Source organism: Mus pahari, chromosome 3, assembly GCF_900095145.1.
Source record: "Mus pahari chromosome 3, PAHARI_EIJ_v1.1, whole genome shotgun sequence".
Lineage (NCBI taxonomy): Eukaryota > Metazoa > Chordata > Mammalia > Rodentia > Muridae > Mus > Mus pahari.
Window position 1 is genome coordinate 51246981 of NC_034592.1, and position 19453 is coordinate 51266433.

The window sequence follows — 19453 nt, forward strand, 5'->3', positions numbered from 1 at the left end:
AGAAGAAGAAGAAGAAGAAGAAGAAGAAGAAGAAGAAGAAGAAGAAGAAGAAGAAGAAGAAGAAGAAGAAGAAGAAGAAGAAGAAGAAAAGTTTACACTGGAAAGAATGAAATGAAATCAGACAGGAGATGTCCTGTGTCATTTAAAGCATGCCTCCTCTGTTGTGTGTGTCTGGAACTACCCAGGTCAAAGCATATTCACACAGCGCCCCCTTATGTTCAACAGCCACTCAGCAGGATTGGGGAAAAAAAGGAAAAAGAAAACTCCCATAAGCCAAACGGAAATGCACTTTAATTTGAAAGGTAATCTCATTTACAATCCAAGGAAAAACTAATCAGTTTAAGATGGGGTAAAGAGGCTTAGACAAGCATTACCCATCAAAAACTTACAGACTATTCAGCCAGTATATGATAAATAAAAAACACTTCCTCCTATGAGGATAGTAGATTGTCCAATGGCTCTAGGAAGGGAAGGGCTGTTCTTCGAAACCTGCACTGGAGTTGCAGCAAGATCTCTTCAAAGGCGGCCTAAAACAGGTTGCAAGAGAAACAGACGGCTCTTCTGGCAGGTCCTTGTTCCAACTCCTAGTGCCTCGGCCTGCAGACACCGACTCTCCAGGGTGGTGTGTGAAGATGTGTACTGCCACCACGAAGCATCACATACAAAGTAGCCTGTGGAAGACTGATGGCATTGGTAACTGAAGGACTGTCAAATCCTTCTCGAAATGGAATTCAATTTAATCTAAGTATCTGAATGACTTCGTTTGTTTGTTTGTTTGTTTGTTTGTTTTGTTTTTCGAGACAGGGTTTCTCTGTAGAGCCTTAGCTGTCCTGGAACTCACTTTGTAGACCAGGCTTGCCTCGAACTCAGAAATCCGCCTGCCCCTGCCTCCCAAGTGCTGGGATTAAAGGTGTGCGCCACTACGCCTGGCTTCCTGAATGACTTCTTAATTTCTCTGCTTTTAACAACAGTATTTATCTGCAGTCGTAACTACAGACCTGCACTTATTCTGTCTGTGGCTGGTTAAGGACTAGCACAGATTAGCAGGACGGACAGGTCTCTTGCTAGATCATCACGCTCTCTGCAGGTGCCCTGGCTCTGTCCAGGGACTTCTGTCCTCTCCACTTTCCTATTTTGTTCAGTGGTTCTCTAGGGCACTGAGTAGGATGTTTTTCCTGTCTTAAATCTCAGACTATTATCTGTCAATGAATCTTAATTTAATAATCCAGAGTACAGCTTCTCATTCAATAAGAATGCACCCTGATCTGAAGATGGTTTCTCTTCTGGTTGTGAAAAATAAAATCATTTAAACTCCTACACAACGCAAAATAATGTGAAAGGTTTCTGACATTTCTGTCAGAAACAAAAACAAAAAGAATGTTTTTTTTATGTTTCTTAAAAGCACTATATATGTATATATATTTCACAGGAAAAATACCTGAGAAGCTAGGGATTTAACCCAGTCAATAAAGTCAATAAAGCCGGCATGCATAAAGACTGGCATTTCGCTGGGCAGTGGTGGCGCATGCCTTTAATCCCAGCACTTGGGAGGCAGAGGCAGGAGGATTTCTGAGTTCAAGGCCAGCCTGGTCTACAGAGTGAGTTCCAGGACAGCCAGGGCTACACAGAGAAACCCTGTCTCAAAAAAAAAAAAAAGACTGGCATTTTGATTCCCAGAGCCCACATAAACAACAACAACAAACAAAAAGCCCAGTGTGCAGAGATGCTGACTTGTAATCCTAGCAATGGAGTCATGGGGTAGTGATAAACAAATCCCTGAGGTTCACAGGCCAGCACACCCACCTGTATCGGAGAGACCCAGATCCCACTGAGAGGGCCTGCCTTAAGAAACAAGGTGGACAGCCATGGCTGTTCAGAAGAACAACATCTGAGACTATCTTCTGGACAGTTCATATATGTGTTTTACACACATACACACACACACACACACACACACGCACGCATACACACATCTACACATCCCTTCTATAGATGTCTTGGAACAAATCCTACTCACAGTTGAGTTTTATGAACCTCCTGCTTATACAACAAGTATTTACAGAGGACCTAGTCTATCCGTCCAGGTACAATGTTAGTGTCCAGAAATGCATTGATGTCAAAGGCAAACATGACTCCTGTAAACTGGGAATGCTTCCCAGATCATGGGATAGTGGTAAGTAAATAGAATGATAGTTCTGTGGAGCTGACCGGGTAGATTGTCTCCAAACACAGAAGCTCATAACAGTCTATCAAGGAAAGAGAAAACTCGGAGCTGACACTTCAAAGAGATGCACTTCAAAGTAGCTATTTAAAGATTAAGGAGTAGATGGACACAGGAAGGCAAAGAATCAACTTCATGAGAAGCCTTGACCCTTGTCCGATGTGTCAAGGAGTGGTTGAATTTCATTATTTTATCAGAGAAGTTGTGCAGTAGGAAACTAAAGATGTTCAGTGTGGTCAAAGCATGCGATATAAATAAGAAAAAAAATGACAATGATAGAAAAACAGATAATTCACAAAGAAGAGAACTAAGTAACAGAATTAGAGAATGGGGCCAACCACATAGCATCTCAAGGACCTCACTGAAATCAGTATGTGGACAGAGAAAACCATGAAATGGTTTTAAGAAAGAAATGGTATAGCTGGAGTTGCTTTCAAAATCATTATTTCTATAAGGAAACGTGGTCATGAGGAAAGAAGGTTTTCAAAACTCTGGGAAAAGATGAAGGGCAATTACTTTAATATATGGTATGGTAATGCTAGTGTGAGAGGATACTCTTTTGAAAAATAACAATTGAATGTGTTAAAGGCCTTTTCATGCTAACTCAAATGTTAACATGGCTAGATGAAAATACATTTATAATATAGAAATTTAATTTTCTCAGGTAAGATACACAAAAGTACAAAAGTGGACAGCATTCTATATCCTCAGAGACACTGTAATATAAGCCCAGTTTAGCCAAACCACAATTACTGAGAAAATGCCAACATAACACTGACACTTGTCAACAGGGCGTACCACTAAGGTGCTATAAGTAACTCTCACAAATCAATCTGAAAAGAAAAATGACAGGACAGAAAAAAACCTAGATAATTCACAAAGAAGATAAGAGTAACCAGAAACTACTGAAATCTTCACAAACAATCAAGAAAATGCACATTAACGTAGTGTTTACATGTCATTGGATGTACTAGATTGAAAAAAGATATCTTAAAATCGTGAAACAGCGGCTGTTGAACAGAAAGGACGAAAACAGAGACATACAGAGTGCTGGTGGTCACAGCTACTCAGGATAGCAACATGGAAGAATCTAGTAATGCTGAACAATGCACTGACCTCATATCCAATGGTCCCATTTCTGGGAATGGAAAGAAAAGCAACCCCTGTACATTTTGTGTTGTCTAAGGCACAGAAACAATAAATGAGGGTGTGTGCAATGCATATAGACCAGTTATACAATCATTAATATGGATTAATAAAAATCTCAAGTGAAAAATAGAAGGTCGCAACTATACATACAATGTACTTCTTTTTAAAAATATTATATTTGTTTATTTATTATGGGGGGCTATTTGTGGGGAATGTACTCATGCATACACACACACATGCACAAAGAGATCAGAAAGTAAGTTGTAGAAGTCAGTTCTGTCTTTCCATCATCTGGGAACCCGGGTCATCAGTCTTGGTAGCAAGGTTTGTTACCCATCAAGTCATCTTGCCAGCATCACTGTAATTTATATAAAGTAAAATATGTTGTAGTGTTCTTTGTTGTCATTAAGGTATAAAATAATGGAAGGAAAAGATGATACTCACCTACCTCGAGCAGTAGAAAGAAAGTAGAAAGGATCAAAAAGGATAAAGAATAGAAAAATGAGCATGCATTGGTAACACTCTATTTCTTAGAAAATGAAAAAGAGAGAGAGAGAGAGAGAGAGAGAGAGAGAGAGAGAGAGAAAGAAAAGAAAGAAAAGAAAGAAAGAAAGAAAGAAAGAAAGAAAGAAAGAAAGAAAGAAAGAAAGAAAGAAAGAAAGAAAGAAAGAAAGAACCTCTCTACAGACAGAGTTATTTCATGGGATGAATCTACTTTATCACACTACAAAATAAACAAAAACTGGCTGACCTTATGAAACAAGGCTCAATGGGTCACGTGTTGCAGGAGTTCGATTTTATGAAATGCCCAGGATTTGTGAAGGAAATCATAAAGATGAAGCACAGAGTGACACACCAGTGACCAAGAGGGAGGAAGAGATGGAGGGATAGTTTAATGGAGAAAGGGTTTCTTTCCAGTGATGAAAATGTTTTGAAAGTACAGTAATACATGGTGTCATCATGAGAGTATTAAATGGAAGTAAATCAAACGCTGTAAACTGACTATTGTGTTGCCTAGACTTGACCTCTGTAACAACAGCAACAGCAAAATTAAAGAGTGTTTCTAAGAGTAGAAGAACAAAACAGAATAACTAGTGAGAAGAGCCTCAAGATGATTATGAGAGAGGTGATTTGGCCTGACCTACTGGGTGGAGCATAGGTTATAAACAAGTGGATAACCCAAGACTTGTTTTCTCAAGGGAACTTGGTAACCAATCAATGGAGAAGGAGAACTAAGAAGAGAGAAGTTGAAGGTTAAGATGAGATCTGTGATTGGCTAACGTGAGTGAAACGGCTTCCATTTCCACTGAAGGGAACTAGAGAAGAAGAAGGCAAGGCCCAACAGGAAAGAAGTGATTCCATGTGAAATGTGCTGAGCTTCAGCGATTTCTGGGCTGCACGAGTGAACACATGGAGCAAAAGTTCCAGCTCCAGCTCATTTATACTTCCATCGCAGCCACGGGAGCCGGTGAGATCACATTGACAGTAAAATGAAAACAAATTCCAAGATACAACCCTAAATAGTACAGTCACTCACATTCTACAGCAAGCTCTGGGAGAGGCAGAAGCCAAGAAGGTGTCTCAAAAAGGAAAGGTGTATGAAACTCTAGAGCCATCAAAATAAGAGCAGAGAAGCTGGTTGCTGGAGATTCGTTAGTTTTCAGACACATTACTGAGAGCCATTTTCCTGTCAATGTAAGGCAAAAACAACTTTTCTAATGCAACAAAACCCAATAGCCTGTATACTATTGATACAGGTATTAATAAAATTAAAAAACAAAAACCTGGAGGAAGAACTTTGCTCAGAGAAGAAATGGAAAGAAAGAGATGGAGGTTAGGAACAGGCCCTTCTCATAGAACTGGAAGCAAAGAACTTTGCAAATGTATCTAGCAGAACTCCCCAACATGGAAGAGAGACTGGTTGTACAGCCCTTAGCATCTCAGAGAAAGTAATATTACTAAGCTACTTAATTTGTGCTTGAAAATCCATATTAACTGTTGTTTTCTCAAATACACCCCCAAATAAAAAAATGTCTTCTTCATATTTTTAATGAAAATGAATTTAATAATCCAGGCCATGTGTAGTAAGTGCATGCCTTTAATTCCAGCACTTGGGAGGAAAGAGCAAATAGATCTCTGTGAGTTCAGGCCTGCCAGGGCTCTATAGTGAGTTCTCATCTCCAAAACTCTACATCATCACCAAAGACTTCTCCATGGTTACCAGGCAGCTTTTCCTCATATGACAACCCTCCTTCAAGCTTCTCACAACCTGTGCACACAGGGCCCGCCCATCACAAGTCCTAAGGAAAGATGTTCTCTCAAATCTTTTCAGACTGACAGAGCATAAAACCCATACCAGTTACCGGCACCATAAACATTTCTTTCTTTTAGTTTCTTTAAACCATGCATTCCATGCTGAGGAGTCAGCTCAGTTAGCTAAGTGCCTGAGAGGAAAGTTTCAGGACTTGAGTTTGACTCCATGGAACCCACATTAAAAAAAGCTGCAGCTAGCAGCAGCACACACCTCAAATCCAAGCATTGGAGACAAGAAGATTCCTGGGGCTTAGTGGCCACCTAACCTGGCTTCATCAGAAAGCTCTAGGCTCCATAAGAGATCCTATCTCAAAAGCAGTAAGAAAGGGGGGATTAAGGAAGACACCCAGAATCGACATCTGATCTCATACACAAATGCGCATGCACTTACAAACCAATCTTCAAATGATCCTCCAATATCACAGGACTCAGTGGCTAAGGTCATGTTGAAGGGACTTGGTGTCTCCTCTTCATCTTTCTCAATTAAATTGTCAGCATGTATTCTGCACTCCACACTCAATGTTGACCCAAATATCATCCACTATTGAGTCATTTTTTTCTCTGAACCTTGCTCGTATCTTTCCCAAGTTGCAGACGTGGTTTTGTAAAAAGAGCCCTTATGCTTTGGGGACAAAGGCAGGTTCAGCCTAAATGAGGTCATCAAGTTCCCAGTGCCCTAAGAGTCCAAGCCAATGACCAACTGAGTGTTCCAGCTGATCTTAATTTCCTTGGCATAGCACAGTCAGAGTACTGTAATATAATGCAAAATGGCTCCAAAGAGAAACCAGACACTGACCAGAGTCTTGCCAAAACACAGTTAAATAATACCAAAGTGGCCCTTTCATCTGAATGCTGAGCTTCTCATGCCCATGTCACCCTCCCCAAGAATGAAAGTAATCTTCCACTGTGAATGTGGGCTGGCTGAAAACCATACCAGACGGAGCCCCAGAGAGGAGATGAGCTTTTTAATTGGCACATGTGTGCTGGGAAGGATGAAAATGCTGACAAGGAGACCAGGAGACAAAGAACAGGACTCACTCGGAGCAAGGGTGATCCAAATTTAGAATATGCTTATAGTGCTAAAACAATACTCAAATGTTTATCTTGCCCAGGATCTCTTTCAACAACTTACAATAGCAGAACCTTCCCTGAAAAAGAAGTAGCTTTAACGTTTCTAAGTTTCTTTGTAAATTAAATCATTTATAGTAGATAATCAGTAGGATCTCAGGCAGACTCTCACTTGCATCAAGAAATCAACAATTTTCTGTTTCTTCCTCATTTCTTTATTCTTATTTATTTTTTATTTATTAAGCCAAAATTTCTTGAGAGCCTGCCAAAAAACAGACACATTTTACCTTCTAGAAACTGAGTATAGAAAATTTAACACCAGGGGATTAAAACCACACTGACCTTGTAAAAGGGCTGAGTTTCTAGCACCCACTAAGAACAGTTCCCAACCACCTGTAATTGGAATTCCAAGGGATCCAATGTTTTCTTTTGTATTCCATAAGTAACCTGCCCTCCATACACACATACAAATATAATTACAAATAAAATAAACTTTAAAATATTAGTACAACAGAATCTCTGCCTTCACTGAACTTCTGTTCTACTGAGTAAATGCAATGAGCAAACACATACATTTGAACAAAGAGAACTGGGCGATAATATGTACTAGGGAGAAAGATTAAGCTCGGCAAACACAGCAGTTTGGATCTTGACCGTCTCCCAAAGGCTGGTGGATTAAAATCTTGGTCCCCAACACATGACATCATTGAAAAGTGGCAGAAACCTTGAGAGGTGAGGACTGGGAGGAGGGAACGAGCTGAGGGCTTTGAAGTGGATACTAGCATAGGAGCCTTTCACCTTTCTGTGCAACTTCATGTCTACGGAGAGGTAGACGGCACTGCTCCATCATGCATTCCCTGCCATGATGTGCTGACTCCCACAGACACAAGGCCATGATGTCAAAAGAAACCTTCCTAACTGTAACCCAAAGCCTTTTTAATTCTTAAGTTTATTATCAGGTATACTGTTACAGTAATAAGATCTTTGTGATGAAAAGGAGGAAAGAGAACGGAAAAGTCATTAATGACAGTGTTAGCCTTTAAGTCTGAGATAAAAATCATTGGCTGTCAATCAACTGCAAACTAGTCAGGGCCTCCTAAATGTATACTAACTAGATTGAAACAGATATGCCATCCAATCAGATTAACTCACTTTCTTATTTTCTAGATATTTCATTAACACAACTTTACCAATAATGACTTGTACTCTTTTACATAAATACAGATTTATTCAAACCAATATTCATAGAAAATGTGTGATAATTGTATCACACATTGGCCAAACCAATACATTCATTGGGCTCTCACATGAATTTTTCCAACCTGTTATTTTCATAAAATGCTTTGTTTTGTTTTAAATATATTTTCTTCAAAAGCTTAAAACCTCAGATTTAATTTGTTCAATTTGAGGAAAATGGCGACCACAAGAGGTATTGCATGACTGTAATCATGGCAATCAGTTAAGAGTAGGTTCAGAACTCTGAGGCCAGCCTGGGCCACAGAGTAGAACCCTGTTGAGAGAGACAGAGAAACAGAGACAGACAGACAGACAGACAGACAGACAGACAGACAGACAGAGACAGAGACAGAAGGACAGTGACTTAGAAGTCATTCCCCCTCTCAGATAAAATTCAATTTTTCTGTTCACTTATACAGTGGTATCAATATCATTCTGAGCCAAAACATTTTTTAAAATGACACAATAAATTATTGGTTAGACTAAATAATAGAAATGTCTAAAAAGAGTCAAAATTTAAAATAGCACAAGACTGTCAAGCATGGTGGTCCCTGCTTGTATTTCCAGCACTTAGGAGATGCAGTTAGGAGTGTCATGAATTCAAGGACAATCATGGCTACCTGTGAGATCTGAGCACAGCCTTAAAAAAAAAAAAAAAAAAAGATGAGAACATTCTCATCCTTTATTCCAAACTTAAAAATAATAATGGTAAGGGAGTAAGATGTCTGCAGGTTGTGTTGAAATCCTACGAAGTGCAAAGACCTGCTCTATGAAATTAGAAATGTCTAAATTAAATATCATTCTAGTCTTGGTAAATTTTTCTTATGTTGTTGATGGAAGCAAACAATGTATTCTGCAAAAGTTAGCCCACACGCTAGCATGTAGCTATTTTACAAAGCAGAGCATATTCAAATGTTTTGTGATGAAACAGGATGCAAGCTGAGCAGAGTTAGAATAAACAGTTCCTAATACAATTCATTAGTGTATTGTTAATCACAACGTTTAACTGCACACAAAATTGGAAAGAAATCATCCATGAATTTTATCTTTGATTTTTTTTAACCAGTTTATTCTAAAAACTTAGTACTTCCAGGGGAAAAAAAATGTTGTTGCTTTTAGAAGAATAAATCACTAACTGTATTGGATGCTGGCAACCACCCAAACCTGGTCTATTCAAGACCTAAGTTCTCAGTTTCCCAGTAGCAGCCAATAAGGCTTTGTGGCTAAGACTTCCTTCCTTGCCACTTTACTCCACTAAAGGGAGCTACTATGTCCAAAGCCAGGCATTTCCTAAGCAGCCCAGCTGCTGGGCCTCAATTCTCAACAATGCTTCAGGTTCTACCTGGCTCCGGAGTGTCTAAGGAATGGGCTTTGTTACAACTGCACCATAGCCTGACTTCTCGTGGTAGCCATTCCCACTGGTACTAGCCTAGTTTGCTTCCAGTTGTTGAGATAACACACTAACCAAAAGCAGCTCTCTGGAACAAAGAGCTTATTTTAGCTTATACGTTATGGTCAGTCATCCCGAAAAGCCAAGGCAGGGTCCTGAAGTAGAAACCACAGGCGAGTATTGCTCTTACTAACTTCTTCAGCTTGCTTTCCTACACAGTCAAGGACCACCTACCAGGGGGGAGGCACTGATGGGTTGGGCCCTCCAGCATCGATCAACAATCAAGAAAATACCTCACAGAAGAGTCCAAAACCAGTCTGATGGAAGTTGTTCCTCAGATAAGGCACCCTCTTCACAAGTGACTCGAGTTTGTGTCCTCAAGGATTTTTTTTTTTAATCCCAAGACAAGGAGTGAAGTAGAGAGGCTGTTGTGAGCATGGTAAATTCTAAGGGAGGCAAGGTTTAGGTAAATGTGTTGTATAAAGGATGAAGGCCTGGAATCTGATTCTCTCAAATCTCTGAGTTCTCCCCACTCTGGCAAAATACTGGCATGTATCTAAGGGGTCTGTGCTTTCTCTCTCGTGGATAAACTCTGATCTACGTAAGTCACTAGTGTTACTAATACTCAATAATTAATTACTCAGGAGGCAGAACCAAGCGTATCTCTGAGAGCTTGGCATCTGCCTGTTGTAACAGAACAAAGTCAGGTCTGACTAGGACGGCACAGCAAGACCCCATCTCAAAACTCCATAGAAAAACAAACAATTGAGTGGAACATGGAGGCAAATGACAGTTGAACGTAAGTAGTTCTGTCTGTGTAGACTTTGCCAAAAACGGTGTAAGCTGGAAGGAAGTCTAGTGGTGCAGTGAGTACGTATCACTTCTGAGAATACCAAATAAGAATAATGTGTAAAATTGGAAATGTCTCCACTAACTTCATTACAGTTGGCAAACAAACCCTAATAACTAAAGTAAAACATTATATTAAATCCAATTAGTCCTGATATGTGTCTGCTTTGTAAATAGAATATTCTAATAAGACTGTGGTTTCTTTTAAATTTTAGGGAAGATAATTGATCATGATTGGACAGGACGCAATTTGATAAAATTGGGTTTCCATTGTGAATGGCAATAATTCAATAATACGTTTATCCATTCATTTTCAACAAAATAACCCAGGAACAATGAAGCCAAGATAATTCATTTGGATGGAAAAACAATAAACAGATCAAACAGATTTAAAAAAAGATAAGTCAGGTCATGATAGTACGGTCAAGAAACTAAACGGAGAAATGTAAAGGGATAGGGAAAAAAAAGAAAGAGGAGGAGGAGGAGGAGGGAGAGGAGGAAGAGGAGGAGGAATTAAAGCCATGTCATGCACACAGCTGCCAAAGAGTAATGGCAATGGTATATTATGCCAAAGCCGAAATGGGTAGCATTGGTTCCATACAGACTACGGAAGAGTCTCCAAGCACAGAAAGCAATCCCTAAGACAGAAGAAAGAAGTTTGCCCAGTTCACAACAGAGGGGAGGACAGGCCTCAAATGCAGTATAATAAGCAAAAGGTAAAGTGTACATGAGGTAAGAGAGTTACAAGAGCCATGAGAGAGAGCCACAAGACAGGACCAACCACAGGCCAAAGGAAGAGATGTTATCTTTAAGTGATCAAAACTTTTTCATCCAGAGAAAGACAGTGAAGTCCATTTTGTTTTGTCTTTCTACAAACGTTTGATGTGTTTATTAAGGTCCTAGGCTTTGTTTACAAGTGTCAGCAGCCTATCTGGATCCATTTCTCTTTGCAATATCCTGGCCTGGATTATTTTTTTTTAAGTGCCTAGTAACAAATACAGAGAGAAATTGATCAAGATAGACTATTATAGAACCAGGGCCATTTATGGTCTGTGTAGGTAGCTTAAACTAGGATGGTAGAGGCAGAGACAAAGGGAATTTATGTAGATTCTAGTCTGTTTTGTTCAAGGCGCTAGCCAGAGGTAATTAAGAAAGGAAAGTAGGCCCCACACTTTTTGCCTTTAACAACCAAATGAAGGCTTGGAGGGTGGAACAGAAGGAATTTGAAGAAGAATGTGGGCCACAGCCAATCTACACCCAGGAAGCCAACTGGAGTTAAGTGCAGACTAGGCCTATGACAACCTCAAATGTTCCCACTTAATCTCATGTCTTTCTCCCTCAGTTTAAGCACTTAGCTCAGCACCACAGCCCTCTGCCTCCCAGATGTGATGACCCCCTTGATAGTCGACTCTTGACTTGCTGCACAATGTTTACTTTAGCCAGGCCTTCCTATTCCTACTCTCTCCATGGCCGAGGATCTGCTCTTCCTTGGCCCATCTCACCACTGATGCGTTCTTCATCCATAGAGGTGCACTAACCATGGAAGAAGCTCAAAAAGGAGACTGAGGGACCATCTCATGAGAAGATTGAGAAGACACTACACAGGAGTCATAAGTGACTTAAGAGCCATAGGACTCACCTATTCTGGGATCACAATAAGATGGAAGAGCTCTAAGACCTGGGAAGTGTTGGCAGTGGTCTGACACTGTGTTTGTGAGAAGCAGTAGGATGGTATTATAACACAGGCACACTGCTCCCCACACTAAAACCTTCCAATCACCGTACACTGACTCACACCCTCCCACACATACAAAACTAAGCGTGCTGCCCAGAATGGTGTAAGTCCACTATGCTCTCGAGTTAACAGAGATTCCAAGGCCACCATATACAACATTTCACCTATGGAATAAAGTAGGTGGATAACTCTGCACTTTACTAGTGACTTTTGGGAATAGAGACATTTATGAACAAACTAGGAATCTCAAGTCTTCCGTTTATATTTATTTTTTCCTGTGGCTTTGAAAAGTATTAAATATGAGAGTGCAAGAAAGCCTGTGAGGAAAGGGAGTCTCTCTTTCTCTTCCTTCTCACATCATTGCTAATTAACCCAGAATCCTTCTTTCTGTCCCTTTGCCAGGGTAAAAGCCTATGATCACTTCCTAGGTTCTCCCTTGATCTGTCCTTTAAGTCCATAAAGAAAATCCCTCCGTGTGTTAATCTCTTAGTTAAATACATAGGTATTCTTTACACGATAGAATCTATTACTGTGCTATACAAATTAGCCTTTTCTCCAAAGAAAACCATGAAAGTCTGAGGAATTATTTTATTAAGATACACAGTTATCCTGAACAATGAATGACTCCAATTTTCCCTCCCCTGATAGAATATAATCTATACCCTGAGGGAAAAACAAAACAAACAAAACAAAACAAAAGCCAAGCTTTTAGAAAGTGGAAAATAAAAGTGGACTGCAGATGTGCCTTCAAGATTAGACAAGTGTTAGAAGTACTCTTTAAACTAGAATTCTCGGAGGCAGGTGGTGTGCCAGGAGCCCTGTAGAAGGTGAAGAGACAGCCACCTTCTGCTTCACACAAAGGCAACTTACACAAGGAGAAGTTGACTCTGAGTGGATAGCGCCCATCCTCAGAGGCCAGGGTACCTCCTAAAGCTCAAGACAATGGCCTCTGAAGCCGATCTCCTCAGAAGAAAAGTGGCGTGAACTGAAACCACTTCTTAGTAAACGGGCTTCATGTAAAATACATGAATTCAAAGCAAGCAACTGGCCAGGGAGAAGCACACGCCAAGTCCGACAGCAGAGTAGCTGTCACCGCCTGTCACACGTGTCTATTAACGGTGTGCTTTGGTGTGCTTTCCACTGCACACTCTGGTACAGCTCTTTTTTATACCTGAGGTTGTTGGTTGTTTTTGGTTTTTTTTTTTTTCCTCTATCTCTCTATTCCACACCTACTGAACCCGTGCTTTTTGGAAGGACCTCCCACACACTAGCTGAGCAGGTAGTGTGATCTAGGGCCCTCTGCCCCCTTGATGACAACTCTTTCAAAGCTGAATATACAGACTCTTGACAGTTGTTACATACTGAACCACCACTAAGAGAGCCAAGGGACAGCCACTGGTGACCAAAAATACAGAATGTAAGAGGACAAAGTGAAGTTGTAAGAAGCCCAAGCTAGTTGATGTGTCTGTAGGAGGAGAGAGAGAGAACTTGGTGGCCCTGTTTATTATGTGTTTTTCTTTTCCCCTAACTTTTTAATTTGCAATTCCAATTTCTCATGAGACCATTGAACTTTTGTTCTTTGGATGCTAAAACATAACTTTACAGGCCAGTTCATGTGAGGTCCTGTTTCCCCTAATCAATACATGGCTAAGGTATCAACCAAAGTCCATTGGCAGCATCCCCACCTTCTCTCAACGGAAAAGCTTTTTCCGCAGTTTTCCAAAGGCATGTGGACAGCGTCTAAAAGTGGCAGGGAAGAAAATAGCTGATTTTGTGCACCCAGCAGAGGAAACATGTAAAGAGTTCATTTCCCCTTGTCCTTCTTGGGGACTTTATTCTTTAAGGACGTCTGTAAGTAGGCCAAGTTCTTCATGGAAAGTGCTTTTGTGAGCACCTATAGAGAAGCCTGGGCCCTTAGAGCCTGCTTTAATGGTGCTCCAAAGATCTGCACACTCTTACATTCTCCAAAATAACAATGATATTCATCAAGTAGCAGCATTCAAGAGGAGCAAATGGCTGTTACAGAGATAGTTTCATTTGGCTATAAATGAAATAATAAAACAAGTATTGTTTCTATTATTCTTTCTGTGTGCGTGCGTGTGTGTGTGTGTGTGTGTGTGTGTGTGTGTGTATGTGTGTGTGTGTGTGTGTGTGTTTCATTTCACATTATATGGAATTTTTGTAGAATAGCTTGGGGGACCTAAATGCAATTTGTGATGTTGTTTTCATCTGAAGGTGAATTCAGACTTTCAAAGGGCTAATTCTTCAACATTTGAAGTATAATCAATACACGATGTGAGGATTTCATGTGTTGTGTCAATTGAGGAAATTTGATTATAAGTAGTTTCAGATGATATCAAGGAATTATACTTGTTAGGAAACAATACTATTCAGGTTATAGCTCTTCAATGTATTTTTCAGGGCTCACAGATTAAAAACCAGGTAGGGCTATGATGGCAGAATTCATGAGATTAACTCTCAAATATTCCCACAAAGAAAATCATATTTTCTTAAAAGAATAGACGAAGTAAATTGAAGAAAATCTTGATAACCACTAAGCCTTGGAACTAAGAGCAGGAGGGTAGTATTTCTTTCTATTTCTATGCATGTTAGAGAAATGGATATAGGAAAGTATGTACACACACACACACACACACACACACACACACACACTGGATCACACATACAGACTTAACACATACATGATGGGATAATTATTGGCATCACAATGACATCAAAAGGCATTTAATTTGGATTATCTTTTTAAATGTTGTTGACACAGTAGAGGAAATCCAAGCCGATGAGTATGGAAAACTAGTAACTTAAGTATTCAGGAGACATTCCTGGTTTTCCAGAGATATATTTTAGAAGGCTGCAGGGGCCAAGGGTTGTGGCCCTCATCATTACTCCTGTCTCTCAGGAGGCACGGGCAGGTAGATCTCTGTGGATTTAATGCCAGGGTTATTGACCTAGTGAGTTCCAGGTCAGCCTGGGCTGATCCTGACTCAAAAAAGGAAAGGAAAGGAGGGAGGGAGGGAGGGAGAAAAAAATGTTACAGAACAAACCAGAAACAGTATGATGAGCCACAAAGCACATAAAGATAGTATATTTTTAGATGCACTGTGCATACCTGGTCTGGAGCTAATGTTCCTTCTTACTTCTCCCCTAAGTTCTAAATTGACAAGTCAGACTACCATGACCAACTACGGCACTCTAACATTATCCTGGGATATTTACCGAGGACCAGAAACAGCATATGAAAGTTGGTTACTAACAGTACTAACAGATATGTGTTTGAACGGGCTAGCTGTTTAAAGTATTCCTTCCTTTAAAATTTGTGACCTAGAAAAGTTACACTCCATAATAATTTTTATTATGTGAAGAAATGTCATTTCTAGTTTATGATAGAAATTTGCTAGGGAATTTAAAGGAGCTAATTATTTGACTAATTTTTTTTTCTATCAAATTTGGGAGAACAAAGCTATAAAGGAAAATCATAGAGCTGTAATTCAGAAAAGGGAGAAAAAGAGAGAGAAATGCCACATCCTTAGATGAAGATTAACAAAAGACCTTAGTCAGACCTGCGATGCTGTTTTGTTTTGTTTTTTAAGATTTATTTACTATTATATCTAAGTTCACTGTAGCTGTCTTTAGATGCACCAGAAGAAGGTGTCAGATCTCATTATGGATGGTTGTAAGCCACCATGTGGTTGCTGGGATTTGAACTCAGGACCTTCGGAAGAGTAGTCGGTGCTCTTAACCACTGAGCCATCTCTCCAGCCCCCATGCTGTTTTATAGGTGAGCTACAGAATGTTTGTAAGAGTTTATTGGTTACACTAGTTAGGCTGTCCTTTTCGTGTTTCGAATTTATACCTTCTTGAAAAATATGCTCCTATCAAATCCTCAAGACTGCAAATGCCAAGTCCCAGTTACATCACTGTGAAGCAGCTAGAAATGTTTAGACACAGTTTACAGATCTGTGGAAGTAGGGCAGTAGATGATGTCAAGCCTCTCTCTCTCTCAACTCCAGCATTCAATGACACAGTTTTCACTAGGTTCAATCTCTATGATGTCCAGGCTCTTTATTCTGCATCCCAGACAGTCCCAGAGGCAACTGACCAGAGTCTACAAGCAAGCTGCATCTAGGTTCAAAAAATATCTAAAGCCTAGAAAACAAGACAAGAAATGATTCTTCAATGAGAACTAAAACCTTTTTTTTTTCTTATTCTTCAAGTAATGGGTCTTTAGCATCTGCCAGTAAAAAATAATTTCCTAGCAAATTTTTGTTATAAATTAAAAATGACATTTCTTCACATGATGAAAGTCATTTTTAATGTAATTTTCTAGATCACAGATTTTAAAGGAAGGGATAATTTAAATAGCTATTATTGTCAGAAACGAAGAAATCGCCTTACAATTTCACATGATGAACATGAGAGAGAGAGAGAGAGAGAGAGAGAGAGAGAGAGAGAGAGAGAGAGAATAAAGAAGCAGTTTTCATCCTAGCTCCCCTATAATAACACTAAAACCACACAGAACTACTCAATTTGGCATATCTTACTTGCAAAAGAGACAAAGCCCACCCTATTGTGGTATATTGTGCAATATACCAATCACACATCACAGAAGCATCCCAAGAGGCTTTTAAAAGCATACTTGTGGCCTGGAAAGTGATTTTGACTGCGGCTTTGAAAGGCCAAATGAAATTTAACATTTTTAGTCTGGATTCTCTCAAAGTTTCTGGGCATTCATTTGTTAATAACAAGTAAAAATTCTTTACTTTTCCCAGGGAGATAAAAGAATTTTCTAGCAAGTCTGGAATGACTTAAGAAGTACCAGAGACTATAAAAATTTTTTTAAAAAAAGAGTAATATTCTTATGTTCATCCATAAGTAATATTGAGAGGTGCAATGTAATCATATAGCATCATACATATCATCTCAACCAAAAGCTGCAGATATTGACACCAGAGGTACTATCTCGTAGCAAGGGCATGGTGGGGGGGGTGCATACATGTGTTTGACAAAGGTACTAAGCCTAGGGAAATTGGCTGATGTGGAGAGCCATGAGTTCTCAAAGCCTTCTCATTCCAAACAACTGAGAACGCATAAAGTAATTAAAAGAATCCATTCTCCATGCAACATCTAGGTGAGTTAAAAAGGGAAACGAAAAAAGGGAAACCGAATCTTCTTCCCTAACAGTGGGATATCCTGTACATGAAGTTGTGAGTCCTGGGACGAGGAAGATATTTACAAAATGTCTTTGGGAGGTAGGTCACCCCTCAGGGACTGGACCCAGTAAGTCAGCTAAATCTAGCTCGTAAGTAGGCCCAGCTGCCTGTGAGTGTGTACAATGTTCTCTGTCAAGCTAGATACAGGCTGCAAGGGCAGAGAGGATACTTGCTGGAGTGAGCGACACATGTCATCTTTTCCCTATTTTGGAACTTCCGACTGTGAAACCCACTGCCTTTCGCTGGACCGCCTGCCTCCACCTGGATCTGAGACCTAACTTACTCTTTGAATCTCAGTCTCTTTCCCTTTGCTGTGATAAAATAGTGTAACAAGAGCCACTTAACAAGGAAAAGGTTGATTTCGGATAACAATTCAAGGATACAGTCCATCATTGCCAGGGAAATCGCAGGGACCAGGCTTGAAATAGCTAGTCCCATTGCATCCGTGAGAAAGCGGTCGATGGATGGATGGATGCATGTGTGCTCAACTTACTCACTTTCTCCATCTTCCCCAGTCCAGGATCTCTACCCAGAGAACGGCTCCATCCACAGTAAGTAACCTTCCCACTTCAATTTGATCAAATCAAGATGATCCTGCAGGTATGCCCTGAAGCCCATCTAGATTTTGTCAAGTTGACCCTGTTAGCATAAACACACTAATATCCAGTCACCCTTTGTATCCTGAATCCAGCCTGCTCTACTAGTATTTCTTTTTCACAGAAGTATCCTGTGTTTATTCACAAAATAAAGCCTTGCCAGACCACTTTTTCACAAACCCTTGCTTTGCCAATCACTTTTTGTCGAGGGGGTCCGGGGAGGGGGGAATTTCTGCCTGACTAGGTGTCTACTGTCTAGGATAATGTGAGAAATCTGTGGCTTGAAGAAATTGTTAACTAAATCCCCCCAAATGAATATTAAGCCAATATCATTCACATTCTTGCCCACCCAGAATGAGAGAAACAGCCATACAAAGCCCGCAGTTAAATCTGTCATCCCTAACTCCATACCCAAACTCTGAGTGCTTGGATATTTCAGAAAAGTTACGTGCAACCTTACAATAAGACTTTAAAAATCTCACTCCGATGAAAAGGTTTTATAGAATGGACCCTCTTAATCTCTCCCAATCCACTATCAGGTTCCAGTCTTGTCCCCCAAAATGTGTGTATACCAGACAGCCATGAAAATTGCACTTCCAAACATCATCATAGTCAGACATCATAGTTTGCATTTGTAAAATTGGGGACGTTTAGCTCCCTGGAGCTCACTGGGCAGACAGTCTGGCAAAACTGGTGAGTTTCAGGTTCAGTGAGAGATATTGTCTTAACGAATAAGGTTGGGGCAGGAGTTACAAGATGGCTCAAGTCTGATGACATGAATTTGATCCCTGACACCCGTGGAAGCAGATGATAATTCTGAAAGCTGCCCTCTAAACTCCACATGAAAATGAATAAATAAGTAAATAAATACATAAAACAGAGCAGGGAGTAGGTGAGGAAGACACTTACCATTGACTTCTGGTCTCTGAACCACACATGACACAGTGCTTGCACACCCGTGAAACTCCTGCACACATACCTCCTACTGTTACCCATTGCTGCATGGTAATAGGCATGTCTGCTCCCAGGAGTATTTCCTCCTTCCCCGTAAGTAAAAACTACATCACTGAACCAATCAGAGGTTAATACACACACACACACACACACACACACACACACACACATATATAAATATATATATTTCATATATATATATATATATATGAAAGAGAATGATGGAAAGCTACCTGTCTCCTCTCCTCACCTCACCACAGTTATCTGAGTGTTAAAGTTTCCTCTCCCCCTCCTCCAAAATAACCCAAAAACACCAAAAAAAAAAAAAAAAAGATGGTTTTTGACAAGTGAAGTTGTACTTTATTTTGTTAATTCCAAACTGGAATAAGTCCATGAGAAAAGATGAATAAATCTAAGATGTGTCTCTTTTTCACTCCTACAATGTATAGTTATGAAGTATCATCTCTTGGTTGCTTGGACTTTTCTATCTGATTGGTGTAAGTTAGTCTCAAACAAGAAAGAAGGCCATAAAAATAAAATCCATTTTATCATGGCTTCCAAGTCAAATGCCTTCTGCAACTGGAACCTCCGAAACATAAAATTTACTGGAAAGTATTTTGAGCCGCAAACTCCAATTACCTCATGTAAAAATTATGGGGTGGGTGCGTGTGTGCGTGTGTGCGTGCATGCGTGTGTGTGTGTGTGTGTGTG

At 40.0% G+C, this 19453-nt stretch overlaps 1 protein-coding gene across 1 annotated transcript in view; it reads right to left on the minus strand.

Moving 5' to 3' along the window:
* Grb14 (growth factor receptor bound protein 14) overlaps window positions 1-19453 on the minus strand; it is a 112681-nt gene that overhangs the window by 90872 nt on the left and 2356 nt on the right. The gene's annotated exons all lie outside the window — the stretch shown is intronic.